Source organism: Heterocephalus glaber, unplaced genomic scaffold (genome assembly GCF_053883595.1).
Source record: "Heterocephalus glaber isolate CG9 unplaced genomic scaffold, H.glaber_assembly_v1.0 deba00001472, whole genome shotgun sequence".
NCBI lineage: Eukaryota > Metazoa > Chordata > Mammalia > Rodentia > Bathyergidae > Heterocephalus > Heterocephalus glaber.
In genome coordinates, this window is record NW_028258315.1 from 70,978,670 (window position 1) to 70,999,815 (window position 21,146).

General features: G+C 39.0%; 1 pseudogene; it reads right to left on the reverse strand.

Moving 5' to 3' along the window:
* Positions 1-14,547: 14,547 nt before the first annotated feature.
* LOC101707887 (nephrocystin-1 pseudogene) lies at positions 14,548-17,107 on the reverse strand (annotated as a pseudogene).
* Positions 17,108-21,146: the final 4,039 nt, after the last annotated feature.

Consider the following 21,146-nt stretch of genomic DNA (forward strand, 5'->3'; position numbering starts at 1 on the left):
CTATATCTATATATATATATCTTTAAAAAAACCAAACCTCTCAAAATTTAAAGACCCAATTCAAAAATGGGCATCTGAAATGAACAGATATTTCTCAGACAAAGAAGTAAAAGCAGAAAATAAATGTATGAAAAAATGTTGAACATCACTGGTCATTCAAGAGATGCACATGAAAACAACACTGAAATTCCACCTCATTCCAGAAAGAACAGCTGCTATCATGAAATTGAGCAACAACAACAAATGCTGGTGGGGTTGTGGGGAGAAAGGAACCCTTCACCATTGTTGGTGGGAGTGAAGACTGGTGAAACCACTGTGGAAATCAATATAGAGATACCTCAAAAAACTAGGATTAGAGGTCCTATTTGATCCAGCTATTTCCCTGCTGGGTATCTTCCCCAAAGAATTAAAAGAATCATACCACAGTGATATATCTGCACCTGTGTTTATAGTGGTACAGTTTGTAATAGCTAAAGCTTGGAAACAGCCCAATTGCCCATCAAATGGAGACTGAATAAAAGAAGATGTGGTTTTTTAATAAAATGGAGTACTACTCAGCCATGAGGAGTGAGAAACTAGAGACATTTATAGCTAAATGGATGCACATTGAGCCCATACTCCTAAATGAAATAAGTAGGACATACATGTTTAAATACTGAATAGTTTCTCTGATGTGAGAATCTGAAAGTGTACATAAGAATCAAAATGTGTAATAGATAATGTGAAATAGGAAGAAAGATCTAAAGGGGAATGGGAGGTGGGAGGGGTAGGGGAAATGAAAGAAGGGAAAGAAAAAAATAGAGAAAAGGAAAAAATGGAAACAAAGTCTTTGCAAATAAGTAGGGTTGGATGGGTTGAAGGGAGGGCAGGGAAATGGGAAAAAAACATGAATGAAGATATATCATGTAAAGGTACAAATTTCCAATGATGAATGTCATTGTATACCTAAAATGTACCAATAAACTTATGAAAAATATTCTCAACACATTATTTACAGAGGGAATGTATTTCAATATAATAAGGGCTATATATGACAAATCCATAACTAACATTATTATCAACATTAAAAACTCAAAAGCTATTTCTTTATGAATGGAAGAAGACAAGATGGCCACTCTCAATACTTCTTTTCAACATAATATTGGAATACTATTCAGAGCAGTTAGATAAGAGAAAGAAAGAAATGCATCCCAATGGGAGAGAAAGATGCAAAGTCATATCTATTTGTTGACAACAAGATCTCATGTAAAGAAAACCCTGACATCTCCACCAAACAGTGTTAAACTTATAAACAAAGTTTGTAAAATTGCAGGAAAAAAAATTAATATACAAAGACCAGTAGCATTTCTTCATAGGAATGATAAACTATCTGTAAAGCAAATTTCAGAAACAATCTCATTTACAGTAGAAACAAAAGCTTTAAATACTTAAATGTAAATTTAACTAAGGTGATAAAAGATCTATATACTGAAAACTATAAAACTGTTATGAATAGAATTGAAGAAAACACAAATAAACAGAAAGACATTCCATGTTCATGGACTGGAATAATTCATATTGTGAAATTATTCATACTATTTAAAGCAATCTACAGAGTCAGCAAACCTCTATTAAAATTCCAATGTCATTTTCACAGGAATGTAAAAAAAATCCCTAAATTCATATGAAATGACAAAAGATTCAAAATTGCCAAATCAATCTTGAACAAAAAGAAGAAGGCTGAAGGCATCATACACTATGATTTCAAAACATATTTAGTATAATCATAGTCATTATAATTACAACAGCATGGTTTAGGTATAAAAACCAGACACATTGGCTGATGGGACAGGACAGAAAACCCAAAAGTAAACTCATGCATTTATACAGTGTGATCACAAAATACAGTGAATGTCTAAACTAAAAATTCAAAAAATTATTATAGTAAAAGACACATTGCCATTACTCCCACTCAAAATATCCCCCCCTCACTTTGAACACACTTATCCCACTGCTCTTGTCACTTTCTGAAGGAGTTCTGGAAGTTCTCTTTCTTAAGTGCCTTTTTGTGGCTGCCTTGATGTTCTGAATTCAAACTGTTAATAGCAATTTCTGTAGAATGAAAACATTGTGGTGAGTTCTCATTTACTTATTCACTGGATCTGGCACTGTACAACTTCTGTCTCTTCCCCAAACTCAAAATGACCATGAGAGGTAAATATTTTAAATTGATTCAGGGCATTGAGACAGCCATGACAACACATCTAAAGACACAAAATAGCACTTTCAGAATTGCCTCAGAAAGAGGCCAGGAAAATGGAAGAAGTGTGTTTGAAGCAAAGAGTAGTGTTTGAGGGGGATTAAAGGCAGTGTACAGTTTACTATAATTTTTAAAAATTCAAATACTCACCATAATTTTTTGACTACAAGTCATAAGGTCTACTGATGTTTTATAAATGCACCAAGAACACACAATGGGGAAAGGACAATCTATTCAATAAATAGTGTTGGGGAAAATGTATATCCACATGCAGAAGAATGAAATTAGACCTTTATACCATGTACAATAACCAACTAACAGGATGTTAAACACTTAAATACTAAAGACCTGAATGTGTAAAACTGTTAGAAGAAAGTGTAGAGGAAAAGCTTCACAACACTGTTTCTGAACAATGGTTTTCTTTGGCAATGACCCTGAAAGCATAGACAACGAGAGCAAAAAAAGACAAATAGGGTGGCATCAAACTAAATAGCTTCTGCAAAGCAAAGGAAAGACAACAAAGTAAAGCAATAACGCACAAAATGAGATAAAATATTTTCAAAGTATACATATGATAAGGAGTTAATATCCCAAGTATATAAAGAACTCAAAAAACTCAGTAGCAATAGAGCACATACAGTCATTCCTTGGTATTCATAGCTAATTCATTCTGGAACTAATGATGGGTGCTGAAACTGATTGGCAATAAAAATATTTTCCCATAAGAAATAATGTAATTAGAAATATTTTATTTCATGGAAGTTTACATTTTTCTGGGCTAATATTAGCAGTTTACTAAGTTAATACAAACATTTTAGGCTCTAGTGGTATCACTCTTAACCTTCTTGTGTTGCATGATTGTCACTAAAGATGCACAAAACTATAAAATGCTAACTACAAATATGTAGGGGTTCCGCATTGTTCTTGAGCTAATGATGAGTAATAAGCATTTTCTCTCTCAGGGCTGGGTCATGACACACACAAGTTCCAGCAAGTGTGACATGTCCTGAGAAAGTGCAGAGTACTGAAAGATTTTTCTCGTCAAAATAAGATGAGCACCAGATTTGACAAATTCTGAAGCCTTAAAGTACCAAGGTATGATTGTAGCATAAATTAAAAAAATAGGCAAAGGACCTAATCAGACCTCTTTTTTTGAGACAGGGTCTCGCTATTTAGCCCAGGCTGACCTTGAACTCACCATGTAGCCCAGGCTGGCCTCAAAGTCACAGCAACCCTCCTTCCTCAGCCTCCCGAGTGCTGGGATTACAGGTGTGTGCCACAATGTTTAGTCCTCAACAAACATTTTTTTCAAAAGAAAACACACAAATGACCAACAGGTGAATGAAGAAAAAGTTCAGCATTACAAATCATCAGGTAAATGAAAATAAAAAACACAGTGAGGGCTGGAACTGTAGTTCAGTGGTAGAGCACTTGCCTAGCATGCATGAAGCCCTGAATTCAATTCCAAGCACTGCCAAAATGAAACAAAACGAAACAATACTCTGCCTCCCAATAAAACTCAAGCCCATAAGGTGATGTCACCTCACACTTGATGGAATGATTTTACCAAAAACATGAAAGATAACTGTTAGAGAGGATGTGGAAAAACAGAGCTCTTGTGTTTGTTTGACTGATTTAGTGGTATAAGGGATTAAAAGGAAGGCCTTCACACTGAGCTACATCTCCAGTCCTTTTTAAAATTTGAGACAGGGTCTTACTCGGTCAATAAGTTGCCCAGGCTGGGTTGAACTTGTGATACTCCTGCCTCAGTCTCCCACGTGTTGAGATTTTAAGTGTGCACCACCAGTCTTGGCTTCTTCTATGTTATTGGTAGTAATATAAATTGCTACAGTTATTATGGAAAAAGTGTATAGGGTTCTCAAGAAATATTACTGCCATATGACTCAATAATTTCACTTCTGTTGAAGGGATGTCTCAACTTCTATGTTCATTGCAGCATTACTATGATAGTGAAATGTATTAGTCACCTTTCCCTTGTTGGACAAAATACCTAATATACATAATTTAAAGGAGAAAAGACTTATTTTGGCTCACAGTTTTAGAGGTTTCAGTCCATGGTCAGCTGGCTCTGAGACAGAAATATCATTGTTGAGGGGCACAGGGGAGGAAAGACAGTTTCAGACTCTTCCTCACTTTCTGGTTCCTGGTAGGCTTTCCTCCGCCATGCCCTTCTGGCTGAATGTTGTGCCATTTTACCTTGGGAGCATGTTATATGGGTACTGATGGCTGATTTTAGCCAGATTTATAGTGAGAATTGGAAGCAAAAAGCAGAGCAGGAAGATGTTGAGAAATTTAAATGTTGGTCAGAAAAGAAGCACATGTAAAGTTGACCAAAAAAGTATGGTTGCCAAAGAAATTAGCACTATTAAAAAGAAGCCAAGTACCTTGCACTGGGACAAGAAAAAAATGCCTTGAGGGCATCTCAGAAATTATAAGATCCCACCCATCAGAGGCTGAAGGTGCAAAAGTATCAACCTTTCATTTGAGAAGAAAGTCCCTGAACCCCCTGCAGGAGAAAGGTTACCTAGGAAATTAGTTTCTGAGTTTAATTTCACCCATTCCAGCACTTAAGAAGATACTGCAGCTCTGGCCCAAGGAAGCACTGCTAAGGCTCTAGCTGTTGACAGATCTAGGTGACATCTAAATGATGTTGGTTTTGTGGGCATGCAGAATGGAAGAGTTATGGTATCATGGAGGCTTGTACCCAGATTTCAAAGAAAGGCCTGGGAAGCCAGACAGGGTGACAATGTGTGAAGCTGTGGGAGTGAACTTGAAGCTGCAGTAAAGATGCCAGGAAGTTGGAGATGCCAGGAACATGGAACATTTGCTGATGAAAGCTGTAGAGAGCTTGTGGAGCCAGAATAAAGGAAAGACCATATGGGCTGCAACCAGCAAAGCCAAAGGGGTGGGGCTGCCCAGACCCTTTGGTGCTCACACCTCACCACTTTGTGCCCCAAATGCTGAACATGGAGCTCTAGGACTTAATGTTTGCCTTGCTGGCTTGGTCTTGCCTTGGTCCCATTCTTTAATTTTCCCCTATTTCTCCCTTTTGAAATGGGAATATTTTGCTTATGACATTGTGTTTTGTAGCTTGAGCCATGCATCCTGTATTACTTTTTAAAATTTTATAGGGGTTGTGGATAAATGGATAGAGATTATATATACGTATATATACGTATATATATACGTATATATACAATAAAATACAATTCAGCTTCACAAAAGAAGGTGATTGTCATTTGTGGGAACATAGATGAATCTGCAGGACATTATTTAAAGAAATAAGGGACTGAAAGACACATACCACATATTCTCATTTATATGTGGGATCTGATAAAGTAGAACTCATAGAAGTAAAGTGAAACAATGCTTACCAGAGTCTGTGGGGAGTGGGGGTATGAGGTGGGAGGGAACAGAGAGTTGCTGATTAATGAATACAAAGTTTCAGGTAGGCAGGAGGAATAAATTTTGAGATCCATTGTATAGCAGGATGACTATAGTCAATAGCAATGTATCTTCAAAGTAGCTAAGAGTAAATTTGAAATGTTTTACCATAAATAATGATAGGTAAGTAATTTATATATTAATATATAATAATGATAGGTAAGTAATTTATATATTAATTAGTTTCATTTCATTGTACTATATTATATAAATATATCAAAGCACATTGTATCCCAATAACAACGATGAATTGTCAATCAAAAAATAAATAAATAGTTTTGCCAAAACATAGCCCTATTGGGAGTTTCTATTGGAGTCTTACTAAGGCAAAGGGGGACACTGGTAGCTCATTGTGGCAGTGGGGACTACCTGCTTTTTTCTCTGCTTCAAGCAGAGGAAAACCCAGGACAGGCAGTATTTTCAGCCCCTTGTGGGTATGATACATAATTTAAGTATTACCATTGCTGCACAAGTGGGAGTGACAGGTTCTGATTAGGGCCTTTGGGTGCAACCACATTGGTAGTCTTAGCTAGACTGTATTCTTCTTAATTGATTTCTTTCCTTATTACTCTTTGCACACCAGGAGCTTTCTGTATCCCAGCAGGAAGCTGAATTCCAGTCAAACAGAAGATAATTTAAGAATGACATTATGAGAGGTGTCCCTAGGGTTTGGAAAAATCACAGTTACTCTGAGGCACCCAGGTACTAGCACTGAGGAGCTTATGGCTTCCCTAGACCTGAAGGACAAGGGCAACAGGAGTCCTGGAGAGCTGGAGCCACAGGAGGGGACACCAGCAGAGCTGGTCTCCACAGAGGGATGTAACCACTCCAGAAATGTAGTACAGAGGAGAGTGCATTTGACTGAAGTGTACCCTGACTTTACTCCTGGCTGGACCATGTCATAGCCAGAGGACAAGGAGCCTTCTGTGACCATCTGGAACACAGGCAAGAGGGGAGAAGGGAGAGAATGGATGTGGGCAGGTGGAGGGCTGTGGAGGGCTGGCAGCATGGAAGGAATGAGAGACATTGCCATTTCCTGGGCTGGGCATCTGTTGGGGTCCCATCCATGCCCTCCAGTGTGTGAAAGAATTCTTCAGAAAATTTCTGTCACATTGAAAGATGAGTGAGCAAGTGAATTTTACTGAATACAGCATAAAGGAGGGAGAAGACAATCCTTATCACACACTCCATGACATTCAGTGTAGTGTCATCTCTTCGGAGTGAGCATGTCACCCTCTAAGTGACCTGGGCCTCACAAGAGCCCTGGGGTGGGCCTTCACACTCTTGCCCCCATGACAAGCTGTTCTTGCCTGGTGACATTGAGAGTTTCATAGATAAATTTGATATCTGTGGTCAAAGTCTCTGTGTTGTGGAGGGAAGTTACAAAACCTGTCAGTTCATTTCACAGCTGGCCCACTAAAACTGTGCTCTTTTGTGGTGAAATCTGAATACCTCCTTTTGTGCAAATTATAGGCACTATTTGAAGAAGTTTCCTTCTACAATATTTCCAAGAGTTCCTGCTTTTCATCATTGGACAATTTACAATGGACTGAATGCAATGACCTTGGATAATGTGAAATAGGCTCTTTACTCATGGCGATTTATTTTTCTCAAAAATTATTAAGCAACTATTTTAAAATTATTTCTGTACTACCTAGTATGATCTGGATGTGTTGCATTGTGAGTCTAAAAACAAATATAGAACAAGAAAAGCTAATTGGAGAATTAACAAATTAGTTTCTATTTATTCTTCAACCAAGCTAATTATTTCTGATATGATAAGAGGAAGGAATATAGGATTAAGATACCAGATATTATTCTTTTGTCTAATTTCTATAAGTTTTATGGGTGAGATGTCTAATATTCCTGGGTCTCAATTTGCCACTCTGTAAAATAGAGGCAATAATTATATATCCACCCAGCTGCAAGAAAACCAAATGAGGTAACACAAGGAAGTGATTTGTGAATCTTGTATACAAATAAATGTTAGGGTCTTAATAAGTGAAAGTTATTATTGTTGCTGTCATTATGATGATTGGTTGGGTTTGTCACTGGATAGAACTTTCACAGTTCTCTTCACACAGAAAGCTAGACTCTTCTCCTTCATAGTACCTGCCAAGGCTCTGAAGACCACACAGCCATGAGGACATGAAGTATTTTGGTGCTCACTTTCTGTCTGTATAAATTGACTAAATTATTCCAAACTATAGCATACTTCCTGCTGGATGTGACTGGAAGTTACAGCACTTTTTTCTTTCGTGAGACCTTAATGATGCCCAGAACCATCCAAATCCCTCACTAGCCAAATCCAATCAAATAGAAAGATAAATTCCACTCATCATTTATCTGCAACTAGAACTTAGTCCTGCTAAAGTGTCACCACTCCTCCTCCCATAAAAGTATTTTAAGCCAGATTATTCCTACTTGTGGACCTACTTTTTTATGTACCAAAAATTTTTGCATAAATTTTTATTCATCCGATAACAAATTTTTTTCAAGAATGAATACACTTGGAATTAGCACAAGACAATAGGATTTGGAGAGTGAAGTTAGGTGTGCTTAGGAGTGGGATCCAGCCCAGGAAAAGATAACTCATGAGGAGATGATCAAGAATCTCTGACATTGATGCATATGAAAGTAATAGCATTAGAGACAGTATAACACCTACTATATATGAACACTACTCATTTCTGTTTCTCATTTGATTTCTCATCGCAATCCTATGAGGAAGGTACTCACTTAGAGTTCATATGAAAGGCCCAGAGAGCCTTTGCTCATGTGACTGAGCAAGATCACACAGTGTGAGTGATTTGTTTGGTTTCAGAGCCCATAAGTGTTTTTTACCACTCTGGCTCAGGGGAAATCAACCACTGTGACACTGAGTAGAGATGGATACTATAAAACTATATAAAAAAGCCCCACAAAATTGTTATTTGATGTATAAAATAGGGCTGACAAGAGTTATTTATGTCCTATTTATGCTTAATTACCACATAGCATGATAACTATTATGATTAAATATCTAACAGATGAGTTGGCTGTTCATTTTATTTGGTCCAAACAGAAAGTGCAGCACATAGGGGCCTCCTCTTCATTTCTGGCCCACACAGCATGGTCATGTGTTCATAACTTCAATAAATTACTACAGGCAACCATGGTCAGCAATTTCAGACCACCACACATAATCTAGACATAAAACACAGGAGAGTTACACAGAGCCTTAGCATTAATGTCAACAAAAGAATAATCCATTAATTTGCTATCCTCCCTGCTGTGTAGAGGTAACATTAAGAAAAACAAATGCGACCAGCAACCAGGACAGGCAACCAGGACAGGCGACCAGGACAGGGTGAGGAGGACCCCCACCCTCACCCCCGACAGGCCCACCAGCTGCTGGCTGGGCCGAACTGGAGCCGGGTGGGGCCGAGTGGGGCTGAAAGGTTGCAGGCTGACAGGGACCTGCTTGCTCTGGCTTGCTCCACCAGTGACCAGGACAGGGTGAGGAGGACCCCACCCTGCGACCCCCACCCTGGGCCTCTGGCCTTTTGGCTGTGCAGCTACTTGGTTACACACTGTAGAGACACAGGGGGACATAAAAGCCATTGTCCTGAGCACCAGAAGTGCACAACAGAGAGAGGGCCTGTCTCAGGCTCCCTGATGAAAACAAGCCCACTGGAAAAGTGAAGGGAATCTCTGCAATAAAGGCACACCAGACCACCATGATTGGTAAGTTGGAGGGATCATCAGCTCCCATCAGAAACTGGACTTTCTTCAGGGGAAAAGCAGCTGAACCCTGCAGTGTGCAACCCTGCAGGAGGACAGGGAGCTCAACTTGGGACTTGCAACCAAAAATCTGCCTGAATCTCACGGGTCTGGGACTAGCTTACTGAGACTCATTGACTTATAACTGCACACTGCTGCCTTCATTGTCTATTGTGACAGCAGAAACACACCTTGAAGGAGGCCCTTTATTTTTTAAAGGTGATAGATTCATAACTACCACAAATTGTCATTCTCTAGTGGTATTTGATGTTATGGTGTTGCTGATTGTATAACTTGGGCTAAGGTGCCGTGATTGATCTAAACCGTTTTCCTTCCTAGTATAATGAAAATGAGATAGCCTCAGAGTCATTAGAGACTCAAAACCTAAAGACCAGCTATACCCAGAAGACACCTCTGAGAAGCAATCATTCCATAAGGGTTTTAAATACATCAACAAAGATACTTACAATAAACTTCATAATATCAACCCAGGCACTAAACCCAGGACAGTACCAAAAACAAAAATGAGAAGGCATTTAAGCAAGTCACAAACCTAGACTTCCACCCCACAAAAGGCAGTTTCTGGGGGAAATGAGGTGCAAAAGTCTGATAATCAACCACCTGGACATCCTCAACTGATAGCACAGGAAGTAACAAAACAGATGAATGAGGCTCTAGAAAAATTCAAAGCAGAAATAATCTCCCAGATAACTACAGAGATGGTGAGCAGAGTGAAAGACATGATTAGAGGCTCTAGAACAGAAACTGATAAAAAAAAGATGAGCTCAGAAACATGCTGAAAGCCATGAATGCCCAGCATAAGAAAGAAATGGAAACCATGATCACCCAACATAGGAAAGAAATGGAATCCATGAAACAGATTCAAGCAGATATTCAGGAGATTAAAAACTCCATTGAAAGCATGCAGAGCAGATTAAGAGAATCTGTAGATAGAATATCAGATATAGAAGACAGGATTGCAGTGAAGGACCATGAAAACAGAGATTTCTTAAAAATAGTAAGGGACCATGAGAAATCAATTCAACTGCTGCTAGATGTTGCAAAGAAGAATAACATAAGACTGATAGGAGTCCATGAAAAAACAGGAGAAAGTACAATTGACATAAAAAAACTGTTCACAGAAGTAATAGTAGAAAACTTCCCAGGCAGAGGTGGAGAATTGGACATACAGATAAGTGAGGCATATAGAACTCCAACTAGCCATGATAAAAAAAAATCTACACCTAGGCATATAATAGTCAAGATCCCAGAAACCCAACAGAAAAACAAAATCCTACAGGCAGTTAGAGAAAAGAAACAAATCACCTATAAAGGAAAGCCCATCAGAATCACGGCAAACTTCTCAACACAAATGCTCAAATCAAGGAGAGCCTGGAGTGAAGTATTTCAAGCCCTAAAAGAAAATAACTTCCAACCTAGACTGTTGTATCTGGCAAAATTATCTTTCAAAATTGATGGGGAAATTAGATACTTCCATGACAAAGAACACCTGAGAAATTTCATGAACACCAAAGCAGCACTTCAAACAATTCTAAGCAATGTCCTAGAAAAAGGCAACGAAGGTCACAACTCCATGAGGCTCAACAGAAGGAAGCCATCAGACAAGGTAAGAAACTAAAGGGAAAGGGGGAAAAAGAAATAAGAGCCAACAACAGTAAAAGATCATGACAAGGATGAGTCAATATCTATCAATTATAACTATCAATGTTAATAGCCTCAATTCACCAATCAAAAGAAGTAAACTGACAGAATGGATTAAGAAGCAAAATCCAGCAATACTCTATGTACAAGAAACACACCTAACTGAAAAAGAAATTCATAGACTGGAAGTAAAAGGATGGAAAACGGCTCTCCACACGACAGGAACCCAGACAAAAGCAGGGGTAGCAATCTTATTTGCAGACAAAGTAGATTTCAAACCAAAACTAATTAAGAGAGACAAAGATGGTCATTACATCCTTGTGAAGGGAACAATCCAAGAGGAAGAGATGACAATGCTAAATATATATGCGCCAAATACGAATGCCCCCAACTATACAAAACAATTTTTTTTCAGGCATGTCTACGTTTTATTTTCCTTTAGGCAATAGTTCTTGAAAAACAACATTTTCAAAGAGATAGCCCTTACAAACAGAGATAATATTTCAAAAAATAAAATCCACTATCTGGATTCTCAGGACTCACAAAACCAACTACAAATGTCTGGCTGTCATCTAGTCACATCCCACTCAAATTGCTTCATATCACAAGTGATGATCAGTAGCTAACATCAGTAGGCAAATCCCAATTCCAAGGGTTACTAAAGACTACCATTGTCTTATTGCTGAATTGTACATAATACATGTTCTTTGGCAACTTTATCAATTAACACCATGGGATAATTATAAGGGTTTGTATTAGCTTAGTATTTCAAAATTTCATTATAATTATTTCAATGTAACTTCTAATAGATGCTAGAATAGGCCATTTTGAATTTATATGAAACAACCTTCCAGAAAAATATACAAAACAAATATTAATGGACATGAAAAACCAAAAAAGCACTAATACAGTTGTAGTGGGGGACCTCAATACCCCACTATCACAAATAGACAGATCATCTAGACAAAAAATTAACAACAAAATTCTAGAACAGAACCAAGCTATTGAACAAATGGACTTAATAGATATTTACAGAGCGTTCCACCACAAAATCAGAATACACATTCTTTACAGCTGCACATGGGTGATTCTCCAAAATAGACCACATGCTAGCTCACAGGACATGTCTAAGTCAGTGTAAAAGAACTGAAATTACCCCCTGTATATTATCAGACCATAGTTCAATAAAATTGGAGATCAATAACATGAGAAACTTCAAAACTCCTACAAACACCTGGAAATTGAATAACACCCTCCTGAACAACTAATGGATCACAGAGGAAATTAAAGAAGAAATTAGACAGTTTCTACAAGTAAATGATAATGCCACTACAACGTATAGGAATCTATGGGACACAATGAAAGCAGTTCTACCTGGGAAATTCATAGCAGTGAATGCCCATATTAGGAAAACAGAGAGAACTCAGATAAATAACCTAATGTAGAACCTCAAACTCCTAGAAAAAGAAGAGAACAACAAACTCAAAGCCTGCACAAGAGAGGAAATTATGAAGATCAGAGCAGAAATCAATGCAACAGAGACTAAGAGAACGATACAAAAAATTAATGAATCCAAGAGTTGGTTTTTTGAAAGAATAAATAAAATTGATAAACTTTTAGCCAACCTTATCAAAAAAAGGAAAGAAAAGACTCAAATCCATGCAATTAAAAATGAAAAAGGGGAAGTCACAACAGATCCAACAGAAATCCAGAGATCATCAATACCTACTTCGAGCACCTGTACTCTAATAAAATGGAAAACACAGAAAAAATGGACAGATTCCTAGATACATATGAATTGCCAAAGTTAAATGAAGAAGATATAGCAATTCCAAACAGCCCAATTGCAATGAGTGAAATTGAAAATGTAATAAAAAATTTACCAACAAAGAAAAGCCCAGGTCCTGATGGCTTTACTGCTGAATTCTACAAGACATTTAAAGAAGAACTATCACCATTACTCTTTAAACTTATCAAGGAAATTGAAAGGGAAGCAAGGCTTCCAAATTCATTCCTGGAAGCAAGTGCTACTTTGATTCCAAAACCAGGGAAAGACCCAACCAAAAAAGAGAGTTACAGGCCAATCTCTCTCATGAACATAGATGCAAAAATCCTCAACAAGAAACTGGCAAACAGAATACAGAGTGTCATCAAGAAGACCATACTCCCTGACCAAGTCAGATTTATCCCAGGGATGCAAGGATGGTTCAACATACATAAATCCATAAATGTAATACACTATATTAACAGAGCCAAGGGCAAAAACCATACGATCATCTCAATAGATGCAGAAAAGGCATTCAACAAAATCCAGCACCCATTCATGATTAAAACTCTACAGAAAATTGGAACAGAAGGTCTTTATCTCAACCTGATTAAGGCTATCTATGAAAAACCAACAGCCAATATCATACTAAATGGTCAAAAACTGAAAACTTTCACGCTAAAATTGGGAACAAGACAAGGATGCCCACTATCACCACTCCTCTTCAATATAGTTCTGGAAACACTAGCCACAGCAATTAGAAAAGAGAAAGAAATAAAAGGAATAAAGATAGGAAAGGAAGAAGTCAAACTCTCATTATTTGCTGATGATATGATACTTTACATAGAAGACCTAAAAAACTCTATCAAAAGGCTTCTAGGCTTAATTGACAGATTCAGTAGAGTAGCTGGATATAAGTTCCACACTCAAGAAACAATAGCCTTCTTATACACAAATAGCAGACTCACTGAGAGAGAAATTAGGGAAACAATTCCTTTTACAATAGCATCCAAAAAAATGAAATATCTAGGAATCAATCTAACAAAGGAAGCAAAAGACCTCTACACTGAAAACTACAGCACCCTGAAAAAGGAGATCAAGGAGGATATAAGAAAACAGAAAGACATCCCTTGTTCCTGGGTAGGAAGAATCAATATATTGAAAATGGCCATACTCCCAAAACTGCTATATAGATTTAATGCAATGCCAATTGAAATTCCAACAATATACTTCACAGAGCTAGAGAAAACAATCCAAAAATTCATTTGGAACCATAAGAGACCTAGAATAGCAAAAGCAATTTTGGGCATCAAAGACATGGCTGGGGGTATCACAATACCCAACTTGAAGCTATACTACAAAGCTACTGTGATAAAAACAGCATGGCACTGTCAAAGAAACAGACCTGAGGATCAGTGGAATAGATTAAAAGATGCAGAAACAACTTCAGACATACTCAGCCACCTCATCTTTGACAAAGGAGCCAACCACCCTCATTGGAGGAAAGATAGCCTATTTAAAAAATGGTATTGGAAAAATTGGATTTCTTTTTTTTTTCTGTATTAAATTTATTTTATTTTTTTAAAACATTCATATTATTGGATAAATATTTCTTAAAAATATAACATGTTCAAAAAAAAGAGCAGGCTCTCAATCAGGATGGGCCAGTTACTTCAGGTTCAGTCACTTGGTTTGCATCCCCCAGTAGGTCACCAGAGCTGTGGACGCTGAGGGGCAGCAAGCTGGGCCTCTTCCTTCCCACATCCAGGAAGTCATAGGCCTGCTCCAAGAGGTTGAAGGGCTCGTGGACCCTGTCCTGCAATAGCAGAGCCTGCAAGGTGCCCTCATTCTTATGGGTTTGCCTGAAGTCAGCGATGATTTTCTACCATGCAGCCTCGGTCTCTTCTTCAGCCCACTTGAAGGGGGGCAGGAGAGTGGAGTGCAGCAGCAGGAGCACGCAGTCATGGTAGATCAGGAGGAAGCTGACCTTCAGGAGCTCCCTGTCTCTCTTCTCTGATCTTTTCAATGTGCTTTCTTTCTCAGCTCACGAACTCCACAGAGCATCCATCACCTTGGGCTGCTCCAAGGGCTTGGGGAAGGAGGCCAGCATTGGGTGACTGATTAGATCAGTACTTTATGAGTTCATCCTGTCTTTCAGCAACACATCTCCAAGAATTTGTTGATAAAATACCAAGTGAGAGCAGCATATACTTCCAATCAATGTTTCTGACAGGAGACTTGGCATGTTTCTTAATCTTTGGTTCAGAGACCTGTTTTATTAGAAGTTGAGGCTGCTTTCTCATGGTCAGCATCTGATAGGAAACACTGCTGTGTGCTCTCCTGGACACAGAAGGGTCCACTTCCACACCTTTCTCATAGGGAGTCCTGCCGTTCAACAAGAGTTTTGGCAGGAATAGGAACACCGCTGGCATTGAACAGCTTCAGAAATGCCCAGCCACAACTTAACTCTCCTCGTTCACCAATTGAATTGTGAATATAAGAAATTCCAAGTTCAAACAATATTCTGGGGTCTGGAGATGAAGAATTGGACCTGATGAAACAATCACCATCAAGCAAGCAGGGAAAGATGCCAGTAACCTGGGGAGAAAAAGTCCATGTTTTGGGCTTTTTAGGTTGCCACGTAGCTTGGACTGTATGAGTGTTGCTCAGGACCTTTCTGTTATTGATGACTAATTTAATTCCATGTGCTCAAAGACAATATATTGTATGAGTTTCAATTCTTTCAAATTTGTGAGGTTTGTCTTCTGATCACCCATCTATCTTTGTGAATATTCCTATGTACCTGTTACTGTCGAACACAAAAGAGGCGGATGTGCCTGCTGAGGACATGAATGCTCGTTCCCGGGAGAGGAATCATCTTACAGCTCCACAGGGTCAGGACCAACGAAACATGGCTGAGTCTTGACCTGATAGTGCCCGACTTCACATCCCACACTAGGTCTTGGAAGGCCAGCTGCAATGCCGTGAGCTCTTGCTGTAGGAAGTAACCTGCTCAAAATTGATTCCCTTCCTCCAGCAGCTGGGAGAGTGTGGAGGGCCAGAAGCCTGCAGGAATGGCCCCCATTGCGGTCAGCACATCGACAGTGTTTATCTCTGAGACAGCTCTTCGAACAGCATTCCAATGGGAATTAGTTCTTTGCTTCACTTCATTTCCATCTGCTGCTTCGTCTCTCATCTCCACATCTTCTTCACTGTCTTGTTCACTTGATTCTTGGTCCTCTTTTTCTTTATTATAGGGCTCCACATAGGTTTTGGGAATAAGACCTTCATTTCCTTCGGTATTCTTAGCTATCCACCAACCATCAGGCTTTTTTTCAATTATAAGGAGAATTTCCCCTTTCTTAAATGTAAGATCCCCAGCTTGCTGAGCAGTAAAATCTCCAAGTGCAATGTATTCTTTATTTGCTGCTTGTTTGAGAGATTCATCTCCCTGTTGCTCTTCTTCCTCTTCAGATTCTTCTTCTTCTCCACCATTTTCTTCACTGTCTTCTTCTTTGTTGTCATCGTTGTCATTGTCATCATCATTTTGTTCTTTAGTAGAATCACCATCTTCCTCTTTTTCAGTAGGTGTACCTGTCAGTCTCTCCCCATGTCGGGATCTGCCCTGCTTGCTTGATGAGTGGTGCCTGCAGATAGTTGCTGTGATATTCTGCCCTGACTTCATGGTTAGTCATATTTTCTCTACTTAGGGCCACACCAAGTTCCTGCAGTTGGTGGGTAAGCTTGTCCAGCAGGGCCTGCTCCTCTTCTTTCCTCTGATCATAGTTCCTGACAGGTGCAGCTTCATTAGCCTTCTTTAATTTTTGAAGAGTATTTTTACTTTCATCTATTGCCTGTTTTAACTTAAAACTGATTTGTCTTGCGAGTTCCTTGGCTTCCTGGTCAGCCTGGCTTGAGTCCCTTCCCAATTTTAAAGGCAACAGGACATCCTTCATGGCAGAGCCACAGCCTTCACAACAAAATTCTTGTGATTTTTTGGCAAGTGCTCTTCTTTCCTCAGGTGTGTACTCTAGAGAACCTATGGCTCCAACTCCTTTTGTTGGCATAAACCCAATGATGGCCAGTGATGCTGTCCTTATACTCCATGAAGGCTGCCAAGTTTCAGGATGATGTCCTGAGATGCTCAAACAGATTTTCTTGCCCACTTCAAATCTTCCATTAGCTGTTAGGAGAATAAAGCTTGGTGGTTTCATGGGATACTCTGGTGGTAGTACTATTCGTCCATGATAAACGCCTCCATTGAAATCAGAATCTGGGGGCCCTCTTACTGTGAAGTGCCATTCAAAAAGGTTATCCTCTAAAGGCTACGCATGGTAATGATCTGTTGGCTCTTTCAATTCTGCTGCTTCTTTCATTAAACGTTTAACAGCCGGGCTCTTCAGGTTGTAGCGGGTCTCCATGGCGGGGCACTGGACAGGCTCCATGCTCCGGGCCGCGGCTCGGGCCGACTGGGCTTCTCCAGGAGGCGGGGTGCTGGCGCGGTGGCACCTCCTCAGGGTTCCCCACCTCCCTGAAGGCCCGGCGGGGCCGGCGCCGGCGGGCATTGCGCAACTCGGAAAAACTGGATTTCAACCTGTCAGAGATTAAAACTAGACCCATATCTAACACCATGCACTAAACTAAGATCTAAATGGATTAAAGATCTAAATATTAAGACAGAAACACTAAACTTGCTGGAAGATAAGTTAGGTAGAACTCTTGAAGATATTGGCATAGGAAAAGACTTTATGAACAAAACCTCAGCAGCACGGGAACTAGCAGAAAGAATCAACAACTGGGATTTCATCTTATTAAAAAGCTTCTGCACTGCAAGAGAAGCCACCAACAGAGCTAACAGACAACCCACAATGTGGGAAAATTTTTTTAGCAGCTGTAACTCAGACAAAGGGCTACTATCTAGAATCTATAAAGAACTTAAAAAATCAGACCCCCCCAAATTTCAAAGACCCAATTCAAAAATGGGCATCTGAAATGAACAGACATTTCTCAAAGAAGTAAAAGCAGCAAATAAACATACGAAAAAATGTTCAACATCACTGGTCATTTGAGAGATGCAGATGAAAACAACACTGAGATTCCACCTCACCCAAGAAAGAGTGGCTGCTATCAAGAAATCAACCAATAACAAATGCTGGTGGGGGTGTGGAGAGAAAGGAACCCTTCTCCATTGTTGGTGGGAGTGCAGACTGGTGCAACCACTGTGGAAATCAGTGTGGAGATACCTCAAAGAACTAGGGCTGGAGGTTCCATTTGACCCAGCTATTCCCCTGCTGGGTATTTTCCCAAAAGAATTAAAAGAGTCATACCACAGAGATATATGTGTACTCATGTTTATTATGGCACAGTTTGTAATAGCTAAAGCTTGGAAATAGCCCAAGTGCCCATCAACTGGAAACTTGATAAAGAAGATGTGAGGTTTTTTTTTTTGTTTTGTTTTTTTATAAAATGGAGTACTACTCAGCCATAAAGAACGAGAAACTAGAGTTATTTATAGCTAAATGGATGCATATTGAAGCCATCCTCTTAAGTGAAATAAATAAGACACACATGTATAAATACTGAATAGTTTCTCTAGTGTGAGAAACTGAGAGTGTAAATAAGGAATAAAAGGATTAATAACTAATAATTGATAATTTGAAATAGGAAAAGGTCCAAAGGGGTAGGGGTGGTGGGAGGAGATGAGGAAAGAATGGAAAGGAAAAATTATGAGAAAAGAAAAAAAAATGGCAACGAAATATGTAAATAGGGAAGGGTGGAGGGGGTGAAGGGCACACAGGTAATGGGGATAAAATAAGAACCAAGATACATCATGTACAGGTACAAGCACCCAATGATAAATGTAAATGTACTGTATACTAAAATGTACCAATAAAAGAATTTAAGCAAAAAAAAAAAAAAAAAAAAAGAAAAACAAATGCACTTTGATTTAAGTGACTAAAGTTCCTGCTTTGGTTATTGAGCTTGCTGAAATTAAATTTTATGATGAGTGAGTATTTAGGCTCACAGAGAATGAGCACCTGAACTGATTTGTTATAGGGAATGAAGGGAAGTTGCTTAAATTTGCAGAGGATCTGGGTGTGTGTAAAGGAGGGCAGTCACTGTGATGAATCAGAAAGCAGTGGGTTAAGTTTTAGAAAACCTTAGCACAGCAAGAGAAGCCACCAACAATGTGAAGAGACAACCCACAATATGGGAAAAAAATTTTACCAGCTGTTTTTCAGACAAAGGTCTATTCTCTAGAATCTATAAAGAACTTGAAAAAATCAGACCTCTCGAATTTAAAGACCCAATCCAAAAATGGGCATCTGAAATGAACAGACATTTCTCAGACAAAGAAGTAAAAATAGCAAATAAACATATGAAAAAATGTTCAACATTACTGGTCATTTGAGAGATGCAAATGAAAACTGCTGAGATTCCACTTTACTCCAGAAAGAATGGTTGCCATCATGAAACCAACCAATAAACAAATGCTGGTGGGGCTGTGGGGAAAAAGGAATGCTTCTCTACTGCTGGTGGGAGTGTAGACTGGTGCAACCACTGTGGAAATCAGTATGAGAAATTAGAGGCATTTATAGCTAAATAAATGCACACTGAGGCCGTACTCTTAAGTGAAGTAAATCAGACAGACATGTGTAAATACTGAATAGTTTCTCTGGTATGAGAAACTGATGTAAATAAGGATCAAAGTGTATAATAGATAATATGAAATAGGAAGATAAGGTCCAAAGGAGAAGGGGAAGTGGGAGGGGTAGGGGAAGGGAAAGGAATAAATATGAGAAGCAGAATAAATGGAAACAAAATTTTTGTAAATAGGGATGGAGGGGTTGAAGGGAGGGCAGGGGAATGGAGAGAAAAATAAGAACTAAGATATATCATGTAAAGGTACAAATTCCCAATGATGAATGCCATCATATTGTCTACCTAAAATGTACCAATAAACTTAATGAATTAAAAAAAAGAAAACATCATTTTGCCATTATTTACTGTGTGACTTTAACTGATGTGTCTCATTTTTAAATTTTTTAAATGGGGATACTAATAACATCTACCTTATTTGGCATGTCCTAGACCCCAAAAGAAAACTCTGTGACAAGAATTTTGAGTATGGTCCCTTCTTTTGGAAGAGATGCAAGGAAGCTTACATAGTGAGTTGATGACCTAGTTATAGCTACAGGTAACTGGTAGACAATATCAGTGTGACTCTATATTAGTTATCCTGCTGTATAACAAATTATCCCCAAATTAACTGGCTTTCTACAAAAATAAATGTTTACTATACTCACATTTTCTGTATGTCTGGAGTTCAGGAGTGGCTTCTATGTGTGAAAGATCTCAGAATTTCTCATAGAGTTATAAATATTCAAAATGTCAGTCAGGACTACAGTCATCTGAAGACTTGAGTGGGGCAGGAGGGTCCTTTTCTAGGCAGATTAGCCACATAGCTGGTGAATTGGTGCTGTTTGTTGGTTTTGGCAGAGGATCCCAGTTCCGTACTGTGTGGACTTCTCAGTAGACTACATGAGTATGTTCATTAGATGGTGTCTGCCTTATCCCAGAAGTGACCCAAAAGAGAAATAATCTTTTTATGACCTAGCCTTAGGAGTCTCATAGCATCACTTTTATATTCATCTGAAGTGAGGCGCTTAGTACAGTCCAAATGGAGAAACAACTTCCATTTTCCTAAGGAGAATTTAACACATTTTAGAACTACTACAGATTCTGTGAAACTTCTCTCTGAGAGTGGAGGAAGCTGGATTATTTACCAATTCCCATTGCTGTTGGCTGAGGTTTCTGGGTGGCCCCCTGCAAACAAGACAGAATGAAACTAGGAGAGGACTGCCCGAGGAGACACTGCCTGAGGTTCCAGCAATGCTAAAGAGATCTACTGAGTACTGGGCTGCCCCAGATGGATTTCAGCTTATGAGCAGAGCCCTTGGTTCCAACAACTGTGGGCCAGTTGAAAGTCCGAGGGCAGTTTAAGCCTAGCTCTTTCCACATTATTTCCATTTGTTACCAAAAACCCTGTCTTTTCATGCCTTCATATTCTTCAGTTGAAAACAGGACTGAGGGTTTTATTCTGTTTCCTAACAACCTTCCTTGCTTGGATTAACAAATGATTTTCAAATGCCATGTAAATGAGAGATACTTATAAACATATACACATGCACTTGCATCCACAAAAACAAATTGCACCCCTCTCTGCTGTGCTATTTCTGGTGCTAACCTTCA